Source organism: Myxocyprinus asiaticus, chromosome 24 (assembly GCF_019703515.2).
Source record: "Myxocyprinus asiaticus isolate MX2 ecotype Aquarium Trade chromosome 24, UBuf_Myxa_2, whole genome shotgun sequence".
Classification (NCBI taxonomy): domain Eukaryota; kingdom Metazoa; phylum Chordata; class Actinopteri; order Cypriniformes; family Catostomidae; genus Myxocyprinus; species Myxocyprinus asiaticus.
In genome coordinates, this window is record NC_059367.1 from 7,626,913 (window position 1) to 7,641,042 (window position 14,130).

General features: G+C 43.0%; 1 protein-coding gene across 1 annotated transcript in view; it reads left to right on the forward strand.

The window, feature by feature from the left end:
• Nucleotides 1-214: 214 nt before the first annotated feature.
• The window catches only part of LOC127415029 (potassium voltage-gated channel subfamily D member 1-like), a 115,750-nt gene continuing 101,834 nt past the window's right edge, over nt 215-14,130 (forward strand). Inside the window, exons 1-2 of the mRNA XM_051653495.1 lie at nt 215-232; nt 5,789-5,906. The gene's annotated coding sequence lies outside the window, so the exon portion shown is untranslated. The remainder of the gene's footprint in view (nt 233-5,788; nt 5,907-14,130) is intronic.

The window sequence follows — 14,130 nt, forward strand, 5'->3', positions numbered from 1 at the left end:
ACCAAATTACCACAGTTTTATTGTTGAAATTATATCTGAAGTGTATTATTTTTGTGCCACTAGCGTCACCAAACCAAATTGCAAAAATAATGACTTTTTTCAAATAGGTTTCCCAAACACTCCCCTCATCTGCCATTGGTCAGCAAAACAAACAGTCCCGCCCCAAACTCATGCCATTGGTTGAGCTAATGGTGGTATATTGGGCTATTCGGAACAGGAACCGGGACGAAAAGTAAGTGTTTATGAATAATTATTGTTTTATTGCTTCTATAGATATTTAACCAGGAAACTGGTTACATACAATGAGCCACATAAAAATGCAAATGCAAAAATGGAGGTAGTAATGTTCAGTGAGACCAGGTTGGGTATTTTGGCAAAAACTATGATATCTGTGTTTGCAAAAGCTCCCTGTGACATGCAAATCTGCATTTTTCCTACGCTGCTACGGTAGAGAGCCGACACTTAAATGAAGAGTCTCTCCGGGGAGGTGAAAATATGACATGCAAGCAAAAGTTTATGTCTTCGCCTGCTCACAGAGTTCTCAGTGTTGTCCATCTCTCATTTGCAGCACATGATATCACTGCCTGTAATAACAGCCGCAGCCGGGTTGGTGCTTTTTATCTGCATAAAAGTGTGGACTACACACATCCATCAAGTAGATTGTTTTGGAGGGGAGAGAAACTCTCTGGCAGCATTTCAGCTGAGATTAAACTTTTTTTCAACACATACATTCATTGTTTTTCTGACTAAATTTATAGTGCACATAACGGAGCAAAGTGCTGGCCAAACTTGGATCTCTTTTTACTGTCTTCATGGGCCTGTTGTAGTACACGGATCATCATTACCAATTAAATTTCTCATCTGTTTATAATACAGATAAAAAATATGTCTGTAATAAATTGTATAATAAATCCTAGCTGTGCGTTCAGTGTTCTGGTTCAAATAAATAAGGCTGGGCATATACAGTAAATACATCTCTTCAGCTTCAAACTTTTCAGACATGTATTGTAAGTAGGTGTGCAGCTGTGTAGTGTTCTATGTTGTGAATATCTTTGTGGTGGTTTGGTTGTAGCAGACAAAGCGAGTTTGCGTAAACTGCTGCTCTCATGCACTCTCATGAACGCACACAGGAGAGCAATGGTCAGTGATGATTTTAACTAAATAATAAATTAGATTAAGATTTGTTTCTCACCAAACCTTATTGCATACCTTGGAAGAATTGGAAAAATCGTTTGACTTTTGAATTCTGAAACTTTGTGTCCTTTTGAAAAGTTGATCACAATCCACTGCCATTGTACGGCAGTATCAATGAGCAGAATTTTTTTTTCTCCAAATTTTTCCCTTTGTCTACCGAAAAAGAAAGAAAGTCACGTGGGTTTAGAGCAACACTAGGGTGAGCAAGTAATGACTGAATTTTATTTTTTGGGTGAACTATCCCTTTAAGTCCGCACAATCATATTGTAGGGGAACTTTCTGACTTTTTAACAAATATTGTTTTGTGAATTGGATTAGATCCTTTCTCTGTTTTTTTAGTGATGTTTCAATGATGTCTAAATGCCTTAACTGTGGAAAATGTATTTTGCTGTGGATTACTAGGTAATCTAACTGGACATTCGAAATTTAACGTAACTTTAACCATACCTTGTTTATAAAGATGACTTCACCTTAGACCAACAAACTTCACTGGCATATATTTGAGCTGTTGCACTAAGTTTACTGCCTTTTGCACTTTGTTGTACTAACCTTGTATCCTGGATATGTTGAAGACAGTCCGTCTTTTATTGTCTCTGGGTTGAAAGTGTATCAGAATCAGACACATTGGTAGAGCTCTGCAGTTGTCGCATAAATGGAACCAGTGTTGTGCTGGTTGTCTTCCCAGAGAACTAGTAGATTTGGGAGGCTGTGCCCTGAATTTTAAGCTTGCTGTCAAATGCTATCTTGACTACATTCCCTATACCATATTCAAGGCTTTTAACTGGTGGGTTTGGCAGAATTTTTTACCCCCTTCTGGGTTGTGAGCTTTCACATATCGTTTATCAGTAGTAACTCTTGTAAACTGCACTATTGCTTTTACAGTCACACAAATATATTATGGACAGAATGCTGGATTTGGTCAGAGAGAAATAGAGTAGAGTATTCGCTTCCCAAAGAGTAATTTATAACCTTTAACCTTACCTACATAATATGCTATATTGGTGCATAACCATTACTTATATGGATGATAGTATACAGTAGATATCACAAATAGTTGTGTGATGTGTGCAAGAAAGAGTTAGAAAGCATCTTAAGTATAGTTAAAAATTTATAAACAGTAAATAATTATATAAAATCTGAATATATAATTATATATAAGTGAAAGTGAAATATATGTTATAGTCCACAAAGGGAAATTTGTCTTAGACTGCAGGATGCTGGACACATACACAAGCACTCTCCTACAAATCATTATACAGGTACAATAAATAATAACATCATATTACAATAAAAAAAACGATAAAAATCATCATAACCCAATAAAAAATAGAAAATAAAACAAACAAACAAACCAAAAAAAAAAAAACATACTAAAACATTTTCAAATAAATTCCTTATAATATCATTGTCATTCAGGCCCATCAAAAACTACAACAAATGTCCAAAATATATCTATTTTACTTTTGCATCTTATTATTTAGCATTTTGGAACAATGAAAAAATATTCTTATGGTGATTATACCTACACACTCGCAATCTATGCCATTTACAAGAATAGAAGGTAACAGCTCATATGTGAAGATATGACATATTTTGTATATTTTTTTGTTTGGCAGAGAATGGCAACTATAGTTATATAATTCAGAATATACTGTAAAGTATATATTCATATAAGAAATCAGAATATAAATCCTGAATTTATATTTATAGTTATGATACACTTGAATATGAATAATATCCTCAAAACAAAAAATGCAAATCCTGAATACAGAAATATATATGTTTATATACTCACCGAGCACTTTATTAGGAAAACCTGTACACCTACTTATACATGCGATAATCTAATCAGCCAATCGTGTGGCAGCAGTGTAATACATAAAATCAGGCAGATACAGGTCAGGAGCTTCAGTTAATGTTCACATCAACAATCAGAATGGCTGAAAAATGTGATCTCAGTGATTTTGACCGTGGCATGATTGTTGGTGCCAGATAGGCTGGTTTGAGTATTTCTGTAACTGCAGATCTCCTGGGATTTTCACACACAGCAGTATCTAGAGTTTACTCAGAATGGTGTCAAAAACAAAAAACATCCAGTGAGCGGCAGTTCTGCAGATGTAAACACCTTGTTGTTGAGAGAGGTCAACAAAGAATGGCCAGACTGGTTCGAGCTGACAGAAAGACTACAGTAACTCAGATAACCACTCTGTACAACTGAAGTGAGCAGAATAGCGTCTCAGAATGCACAACACGTCGAACCATGAGGTGGATGGGCTACAAAAGCAGAAGACCAAGTCGAGCACTTTATTATGACCATAGTGTTCCTAATAAAGTGCTAAGTCAGTGTATGTGTGTATATATGTATATATAAAGTAAGTTTTCTTAATGATAAGTTTGATTTCAGTTGATCAGATGTTAATTTGATTTTGATTTCATTAGACGCCTATAATCTTGCTTGTGTGGTATTATTGGTGAGCTTGATGGTAATGAAAAGAGCACATTTTAGCACATTACAGAATTTTGGCCTCCACTGTGGTGTGAATTATTGCAGAAAAGTGAAAAGAACCACAGTTAAGCTTTTTCCCCATCTTCTTCAATCATTCATAGAAAAACTACAGGAGGATGAAGCAACCTCTCTCACTGTGTGGAATAGTAACAGCCTTTGTCTTTGTTGTTTTGGATTGTACTGATGCTTTAAAGAATAGCATAAGCAAGCTATAATCTCTTCCACTGTTGGCCTGTTTTATATCTAAGTTTCCTTGCAGACTCCAGTATCACAGCCATTGACTTAAGGATCCAGCAATCAATGCTGCCATCATCTTGGCTTACTTCAGTCTGTCCTAGAGTTTCTTTTGCCAGCCCCTGTTTATTCTAGCTTTTATCGAAATCACGATATTTCAAGAGAATCAATGTTTGGGCTCTGAAAAACTCCTTAAGTTGAAATTTCATTCAAGGAGATTTTGGAGCTGGCCAAGAAAGTGTTTGGTTTTAAGGTGAGCTTAAAGATTTGATCAAAAGCATTGACATGCCAAAAGAGACTGTAAATTTGCAAAAGAAAACAACAGCATTTGCTGTGGATGCAATATTTAAAAGATAGTGCTGTCAGTTGATTCATATGTTTTATCGCAATTAATTGCTTAATTTCTCACAGTTAATCATGATTAATTGTAGATTTTGAAAGTAATAAAATTTGCCTGTCAAAATGCATTTATTTCCTTCTTAGGAAAAAAACGAAACAATATGCAACAATAATTTATTAAAAATTTCCAAGCAAATCCTTCCACAGTATAAAGATAGAAATGCACTAAATTAGCACCAATTTAAGTAACATTAAACGTTTTACAAAGTCAGAGTGGGAGGTTGACTAACTGAAAGAACTAAATTAAATTGCACCTTAAAGAGGCCGCCAAGTACTTGATTTCTGTCACAAGTCCCATCTGGGCTTGTTTTGTACAACAAATAGCATTAAAATATCCTTTCTCCTTCATTTGATCACTGACATGTCTGTTGTGTGAATGTCTGTGGTGTGTGCATTACTGTAATGACTCCAGGCAGACACATCTCAAAGGCTTTATGCTTTATCAATGGTAAATGTGTTAATCGAGGTTAAGAAAAATGAACGTGTTAAACTTTTTTAATTAATCGCATGCGTTAATGCGTTAACTTTGACAGCTTTTATAAAAAATAGTAAAAAAATAAATAAAAAATAAAAAAACAAGTGTAAATAATTGTGTGTAATTGTTTTGGGCCACTAGTGGCACCAAATGGAATCCCAAATACTGACAGTTTTCATACAGATTTCTCAAACAGGGATTGGAGAAAGTATTTCAACATCAGAAAAAATTACACAGTTCACCTATAATGGTAAGAATAGGAAAAAAGTTGTCATTTAACGGCTCTGTCTTGCATTTCCCCTCAGTCTGTTGCTAACATGACACCTCACTAAGAAATTTAATGCCTGCTCTATAATTGAAACTAGACAATGTTTGTGTCTCTATGTGTACAGTATACATGAGTATGTTATTACATTAAATGGTTAATTCCATGGGGTAAACACGATAGATATAAATACTGTGGTAATCAAATCTCTCTATTAGGTGGAACGCAACAAGCCATTTGGGACCCTAAACCCAGTTGCATGCATGTGTTTGCTGCATCTGCAGTAAAAGGCCTAGACAGCAGTGGAAAGCACAGTCGTTATAAATGGTAAATGAATGTGTGTCAGTCTGCTGAATTCAGCCTTTGTCTACATGAATAATTCAATATGGAGGGTAAAGTACAGCTTGGGAATGTAAACCTCATAAAGTGTCTCCTATAGCGGACTGTCATTTTCATCAATGACTCGATACTGTGCAAAATCCATCACCTTCTTAATAGAGAGGAACATTTTGATGAGTTTCTCCCCAAATAGTCAACACAGACAGAGCTATGAACGTTGTTTTAAAATATATGCCATATTATGACTAATTACTTCTTAAAAAATTTTGTTAGTAAGTAACCTAATTTAAATATCACAATATGACATTAAAACGAGATGGTTTTAACTGGACACCAACAAAACAATGTTCCCAGTAAAATGGCTTTGTTTCTGCAGGAAGTGGTTGAGAGCTGTATGGTTCGACAAGGCTTGACCTGAGACCATTTGCACATGCATCAGTGGCAAGGTCAGACATGAGGTGCTCGGAAGCCTTGGAAAGCTGCTTGGAAAAAAGGTACCCACTAGGTCACAAATAATTTTCAAAGAGAGTGACAGAGGAACAGAGAATGGGCATATCGTCGTGAAACTGCCATGGATGAGGGATAGGAAAGTGAGAGAATTCACTTCTTAGGTCTGCACCTGCTGGTCATGTAACTTTCTTTTGTTTTTGTTATACATAAAAAATATAAATTCTGCCAGTAATCATCATTTTTACAAAATGTAATGGTCATTTGATTACATAATTTATAAGTAACTAGAACAGAATGGAGATACTGTTTTTGTATGCTGAATACGTAACAAGCAAGTATTCCATTACTCCACAAGCATGGTCACAGACGGCAAAAGGTTTATTTTCCTAATCAGTATTATCGAATTGTTTCCAGTGCAAATATCATACTCATTCTTATTCGTAAAACAAGATAAATTGGGTCTGCAAAACATAGTAAGCTACATTGCTGTGTCCTGCCTACATAGGCAGCTGACTTCTATTGTATCATCCTAATCAAAATGGAGCCTTTTAAGACACCATTTTTGAACGCTGTACATACAGTAGTTAGCAACTCTTTGCGTCATTCAAAATATGCTCCTCATGTGCAGCTCACGGCAGACTCGACTCACAACTGATTTCAATACAAGTGACGCGAGAGCAGTGTTGGGTGTATCTGATTACAAAGTAATTAGTTACTGTAATCCAATAACTTTTAAGTCAAAGGGTAATGTAACACATTACATTTGAAATTCTTGTAATCAGATTACAGTTACTGACTTTCATTTAAAGTAATTACTTTTATGTACAATACTTGTGCAAAAGTAATATGTATCACACATTTAAAATATGAATTCATATGTACATCTGTTAGCGTTTCAGTGACCACTGAAGGATGTGCAGCAATGAATGTGGACGAAATATAGACAGTTTGAGTTTGAGCGAAAAACAAAAACCTTTTCTAGGAAAAATTATTTAAAAAGTAACTTAAAAGTAAAATAATTAGTAATGTGATTACTTTTTAGATTAAGTAATCATTAATGTAATCTGATAAAAAAATGTATATAAGTAATTAATCATTTGTTGTGGATTACTTATTTTGAGTAACTTATCCAACACTGTGTGAGAGGAACTATGCAATACTCGAATGCGCATAAATACACAGAACACACACATTTGGTTAAAGTAGTCAGTTTTCTATCATTTTATAAAAGAAATGTAGCAATATTTTTTAGTATTGAAAGGATTATAAGTATATTTATAATCAACATTTCCCTTTCGTCATTTGCCATCTTGTATTTATTTTTCCAGGAGCTTTATCATAGTGCATTTTGGGATTGCCTACCCGGGGAAGGATACATACTGTATATGATGCTACCTTAGAATTTGGCTGAAACTAGACATCTTACGAGGCAGTCTTAATTTCAAAGAATATATCTTGAATTAAATGTATTTTTCTTAAAAGGGTCATGACATGAGGAATCAAGTTTTCCTTGATTTTTTGACAAATAAGAGGTCATTGTACTATAAAAACAAATTGTAAGTTTCAGAACTCAAAACTTCCTCCTCACTGCAAAAAGAGCATTTGTTGAAACCAAGCTGCCAAAACATCTGATTTTCTACTTCCTCCACATTGTGATGTAACACTGTGGTAGACATTTGCATCTGACCGTTTCCACAACAACACATCAACGTCTACTTAACCTTATCACTTCTGTAGCCCGTGCCTAGTAGCTGTGAGCATTGAGATGGCAAGGAGAGATCAGGTCAATGAAGAGCAGAGAGCCAATCATAACAGTGGGCATGTACTGTCAAGTCTTAAAGGAGAAGCAGCAACAAAACCAAGTGTTCCCCTTCTGTCACTCACTCGATGTTGTGTTGATGTAGTGACACTAGGGGTCGCCCTTGGGACCCCCAAACACCTCTGATCTTTGAGAAAAGGCCAATGGGAATTGGCGAGTGGAATTTGCATGCCACTCCCCTGGACATACGGGTATAAAAGGAGCTGGCTTGCAACCACTCATTCAGATTTTTTCTTCAGAGCCAAGCGGTTGTGTTCAGTGAGCTGTATTACTCTGCCAATCCATTCACCTCTATCCAGTGAAAGCTGCTGGAGTTACGGCGCATTACAGCGGTTTATCCCCCTCTTGCACCGCCGTTGTGCAGAGAACGCCCCTGGGAACTTCAACAGTTAAAAGAGTATATTCTTTCCTCATAAAGGGTATATTTTCTACTATAAGAGTGGCACTTACGAAAGCGTCTTTTTCAAGATGCCCTATTGTTTGTGTATTATTCCTGGTTGCGGTCGCTATCTCTCCGCTTCTGACGGCCACGATCGCTGTTTCACGTGTTTGGGTGCTTCCCACACGGAGACATCTTTCGTGGATGGTTCGTGTCCTCATTGCAAGAACATGACCATGGCAATGTTGCAGTCGCGGCTTTCCTTCGTCAGAGGGAAAGCCATCCCAGCAGCTCCCCGCCTCTGTCCTTCTACCTACAGGTATGAGGTAGAGACGGTTAGCACTGGGGGCGATTTGGGGACCCCAATGGGAGCTTCTCCGCCGGGAAACCCCCTGTGGACCTCCTATTCCCCAGCACGCTCGTGTGCCCCGGTTGGGTTCTGGTATGAGACCGCGGGCTCATCTCAGGGCGAGTTCGCAATCTCATTCGGAGCTTGCGAAGAGGATGAGCTATCGATAGCAGCATCGGAGAACGGGTTCGCCCAGTCCGGCGTGGAGGACTCGGCTGGGATCCCACCCTCGGGTGCGGTAGCTCAGTCGCAGGCTGATGCAGAACTGGCGGCCATGCTTGCCCGGGCGGCTGCAAGTGTCGGGCTGGAGTGGAATCCTCCACTCTCTCCTGAAACTTCGCAGCTCAACGATTGGTTCCTGGGACCAGAGTGCCGCTCACGGCCGCGCCCTGCCCTGGTACCTTTCTTCCCGTAGGTGCATGATGAGCTCACGCGATCGTGGCGGGCACCTTTTACTGCCCAGACTCGGTCCGCGGGCTCCTCCGCTCTCACTACCCTCGACGGTGGGGTGGCCAAGGGATATTCGGTGATTCCCCAGGTGGATCAGGCCATTGCTGTGCACTTGTGCCCGTAGAGCACTGCCACCTGGCGGAACCGTCCGAGACTCCCGTCCAGGGCCTGTAGGCTCATGTCATCACTGGCGGCTAAGGCCTACGGTGCTGCTGGACAGGCCGCCTCCGCCCTGCATGCCATGGCTCTCCTGCAGGTGCGCCAAGGCACTCAAAGAACTGCACGAGGGTAGTCCTGACCCGGGATTGATGCAGGATCTGCGCTCGGTGACCAATCTCATCCTCCGGGCGACGAAGGTCACGGCGCGGTCTCTCAGGCAGGCGATGTCCACCCTGGAGGTCCAGGAGCACCACCTTTGGCTCAACCTGGTCGAGTCAAGGGAGGCTGAAAAGGTGTAATTCTTTGATGCCCCATCTCCCAGGTTGGCCTATTCGGCAGCTCAAGATCCCACACCCCATCTGCTCATCGCCAAGGGCATCCCCCTGCGGCGACAACACCAACTCTGCTACAGCCCACCCCAGCAGACCGGCCCCGGCGTGGAGCCGCCCGCAGGAAGCAGACGCCACCTGAAGAACCCAAGAAAGGCTTCGAAGCACCCCTGGGACAGGCAGCCCAGGAAGTCGGAGACCCGCTACACAGGAGCTGGAAATATTACCACTCCTTCCCCCGGTGGAGGGCCGGGCGGAGAGTCCTTGTTTACCTTTTCTTTTTATTTTGCCGCACGGCCAAAGGGCTGCGGTACTCATATTTTCAAGAAAAGAGCGGTTTCCTCACTTCCTGGGTCACACAGTTGGTGTCCACGGCCGTCGTTGTCACGACCGCCGGGCACCGTTTCTTTTTGGCAGGTACGGCGCCTCGACATGACGGTCACGATGGGTCGCGAGGACGATTTCCCTCCTCCCCGTCCCAGACTGCTCCTACGGTGTAAAAGGAGCCAGGTAAGTGCTTCGATGTCCCTAGACTCAGCACGGCCACGAGTGGCACCTCAGGCTCCGCTCCGTCACGATGCCACACCCGCCGGTATGTCCGACACGATTGTCCCCTTGGTCCCCCTCGCTCGGAGCTTGGGGGCATGGCTCACGCTCCCCAACCCGTCCCGGTGGCTGATCAGGACTGTATGACTTGGCTACACGATTCAGTTCGCCAGGCGCCCGCCCGGGTTCAACGGCGTCCGCTTCACTTTGGTGAAAGGCGAGAACGCTGCTGCCTTGCGCACAGAGATCGCGTCCCTTCTATGGAAGGATGCAATAGAGCCTGTTCCTCTAGCTGAGATGAAGAAGGGGTTTTACAGCCCCTACTTCACTGCACCCAAAAAAGGCGGTGGGTTGCGGCCAATCTTGGACCTGCGAGTTCTGAACCGGGCTCTGCACAGACTCCCGTTCAAGAAGCTGATGCAAAAACGCATTTTGGCGAGCGTCCGGCATCAAGATTGGTTTGCGGCGGTAGACCTGAAGGACGCGTGCTTCCATGTCTGCAGTTTGCTTTCGAGGGCCGGGCATACCAGTACAAGGTCCTCCCCTTCGGTCTGTCCCTGTCACCACGCACCTTCACGGAGGTCACAGAGGCAGCCCTTGCCCCGTTAAGGGAAGTGGGCATTTGCATCCTCAACTATCGATGACTGGCTGATTCTAGCTCACTTGCGGGACTTGTTGTGTGCGCATGGGGACCTGGTGCTCAGGCACCTCAGCCGGATGGGGCTTCGGGTCAACTGGGAAAAGAGCATGCTCTCCCCGGTTTAGAGCATATGTTTTCTTGGCATGGAGTTAGACTCAGTCTCAATGATGGTGCGCAGTCGGTGCTGAACTGTCTGAGAGCGTTCAGGCGGAAAACGGCAGTCCCACTGAAATGATTTCAGAGGCTCCTGGGGCATATGGCATCCTCAGCAGTGGTCACGCCGCTCGGGTTGATGCATATGAGACCGCTTCAGCACTGGCTTCAGCCTTGAGTCCCAAGATGGGCATGGCGCCATGGCACATGCCGCGTGATTGTCACGCTGGTCTGCTGCCGTCTGTTCAGCCCTTGGACCGACCTCCCATTTCTATGGGCAGGGGTTCCCCTTGTGCAGGTCTCCAGGTGCATCGTGGTTACGACGGTTGCCTCCAAGCATGGCTGGGGTGCTGTGTGCAATGGGCACGCAGCCGCCAGTCCTTGGACTGGTCCGCGACTGCGTTGGCACATCAACTGCCTCAAGTTTCTGGCATTATTGCTCGCCCTGCGGACCTGTCGTGGCAGGTCACTCTCAGGGGAGAGTGGAGACTCCACCCCCAGGTGGTCCAGATGTTTTGGAGTTGATTCGGTCAAGCACAGGTGGACCTGTTCGCTTCCCGGGAATCCTCCCACTGCCCGCTCTGGTATGCCCTGACCGAGGCTCCCCTCAGCACAGATGCACTATGCAAGTATGCATTCCCCCAGTGAGCCTGCTTGCACAGACGTTGTGCAAGGTCAGGGAGGACAAGGAGCAGGTCGTCCTAGTAGCACCTTACTGGCCCACCCAGACTTGGTTCTCGGACCTCACGCTCCTCGCAACGGCCCCCCATGGCGAATTCCCCTGAGGAAGGACCTTCTTTCTCAGGGACGGGGCACCATCTGGCACCCGCGACCAGACCTCTGGAAGCTCCATGTCTGGTCCTTGGATGGGACACAGAAGACCTAATTGGCCTACCACCTGCAGTGGTAGACACGATCACTCAGGCCAGGGCTCCCTCTACGAGGTGCCTGTATGCCCTGAAGTGGCGTCTATTCGCTAAGTGGTGTTCTTCCTGACATGAACACCCCCAGAGATGCGCAGTCGGATCAGTGCTTTCCTTCCTGCAGGAGAGGCTGGAGGGGCGGCTGTCCCCCTCCACCTTGAAGGTGTATGTAGCCGCTATATCGGCACATGGCAGGAGGGACACAAAGTCTCGTTCCCTCCATCAGGGAACGGAGGTTACGACAGTACTCCTTCGACATTCGCTATGGCATATCACGCCGAGGATGTGCCGCCCCCTTTGGGGCTACGAGCCCACTCTACTAGGAGTGTGGTGGCCTCCTGGGCTCTGACCAATGGTGCCTCTTTAGCAGACATCTGCAGAGCAGCGGTCTGGGCAACACCCAACACCACTGCGAGATTCTGTAATCTCCGGGTTGAACCGGTTTCATCCCGTATGTTGTCAGGCACGAACAGGTAAGTTCCGGGACAGCTGGCCGGGTGTACCGCTTGTGCATAGCACCTTTCCCCTCCCCTGAGGTGAAGACGTGCGCTTTTTACCCCCAGTCGTGTTCACGAAGTTGTGGACCCTGTATGTCCTTCCTCCTTAGCCCTGTGGCAGGCGGGTTTACGGAGAAACTCGCTGCCGGCCCAGTACGTGTGCTAACTAGGCCCTGTACTGGGGTAGGTGCTCCACATGCGCTGGTTGCCTATACGTAACCCTGTGTGATGTATCTTCCACAAAAAGAGTTTCCCTGTTGGTAAACTGTGTCTTTCTTGGGCAGAGGTCTCTCTGCCCCTGGTCACCGTGTTTGTAGAACTCCTCCCCTCTCGGGTAGGACCAACCACGGGACTTCTCCACATGAGATGCTTCCGACAAGACTTGGTAAGACCATGTGACCTATTTCCACTCAAATGCCCACCCCCTCCGGGTGGAGTGTGGTCTCCGTGGTGTCCTCCCCTTGGGAGGGACACCCCCCAATGAATGGACCCTATATGGCCCCCAGCTATACGATTTCATTCCTTTTGGTGAGAAAAAAGTGAAGATGCCGCGGCTGGGTCAGCCGGTCCCTAATTTTGGGCAGTCGACTTGTCCCTGAGGTGCAGAGGACCGTTTGATGCCTGTAAGAGCGTTGGGGGAGGTTACGTGACAGCCGGGTGCGCTGGCTATGAGGCACACAGAGGTCTGCCCATCTTGCACCGCCAGTCCATGTAACACAGTTCAGTCATGGTGTTTTGTATAGGGACCCCTAGTGTCACTACATTGACACAACATCTCGTTCCCTCCATCAGGGAACGGAGGTTACGACAGTAACCGAGACGTTTCTGGTAGAGGGTCAGAATGAGGGTGGAAAATGATCATGTTTTACAAATATATGACAGTTTTTTATGCAATTTCTTTTTTTTTTTTTTTACTAATATTATAAGTGAATCTCAAGGAACATATTAAAATAATTTTAAAAAAGGCATGTCACTGCCCCTTTAAAAGAAGAACCAATGAGGTTTTTCTTTTAAAACCTATGTTATCGATATAGCTGCCATATTTGATTTAAGGAGTTTATTGATAATATTGATTTTTGATTTGATTTGAGTGTAAATAACAACTTAAATTCATTCTCTTCATAACACAGTTCGATTGTATGTGTTCAGAAAACATGGAACTTAGTGCTTGAGTCTTATTGTTTACTTTCACTGTGGTTTTATGATTATTTTTATTTTTTTGAGCTTGACTGACTGGAGTCTCTATTCACATTCATTTTAAGGTAAATAAGCACTGTGAAGACTGAAATATTAACCTTTTGTGTTCCAAGGAAGAAAGAAATTCATACAGGTTTAGAGCGATATTAGGATGAGTAATTAATGACAGAAATTTCATCTTTGGGTGAACTATTTATAATGTATAACTATAACTATCTATCTTTACCAAATGGCAGTGGATTGTTTTTCTTTCTTGTTTTTAGCATAAATCTAACAACATTTAGTGAGGTTTATGCTTAAAACAAGTAAATAAAACGATTTGCCAATGGGGTAAAAAATGTCAAATAAAACCTTATTCAAGATATTTTCTCTGCTTACATAATTTTGCTTCTCAAGTAAATGTATGTTATTTTATAGATGTTAATATATTTATACAGGAAAACAAGACAAATTTAAAAAAAAAAAAAAGAAAAACTGTGTGCTTTTGGAAAGAGTGTCAGCAACACCATCACCCACAGAAGGCAGTTGAAGAAACTAATAAAAATGTAATTCTTGAGCTACTCCCACTCTGCTAAGAGAGGTGGAGCAACATGAAACAATCTGTTGAAATAGTAGCAGATGCAATGTGTCTGTATGCAGTAAAGCTGCAACAAAGAGCTGAAGTCCATTCTGTAATACTGTTTATTTCAAGTTGTATGAAATCTGAGCTTTTGCCTCTTTCTCTTTGACCCATTGTAGGATGAGATGCATTTGCAAGAGATATTAAGCTTTAAATGGATGTGTATCAGTGTAGTGAGAGAGAGAGGTAGAGAAAGAGGGTGGGGAGG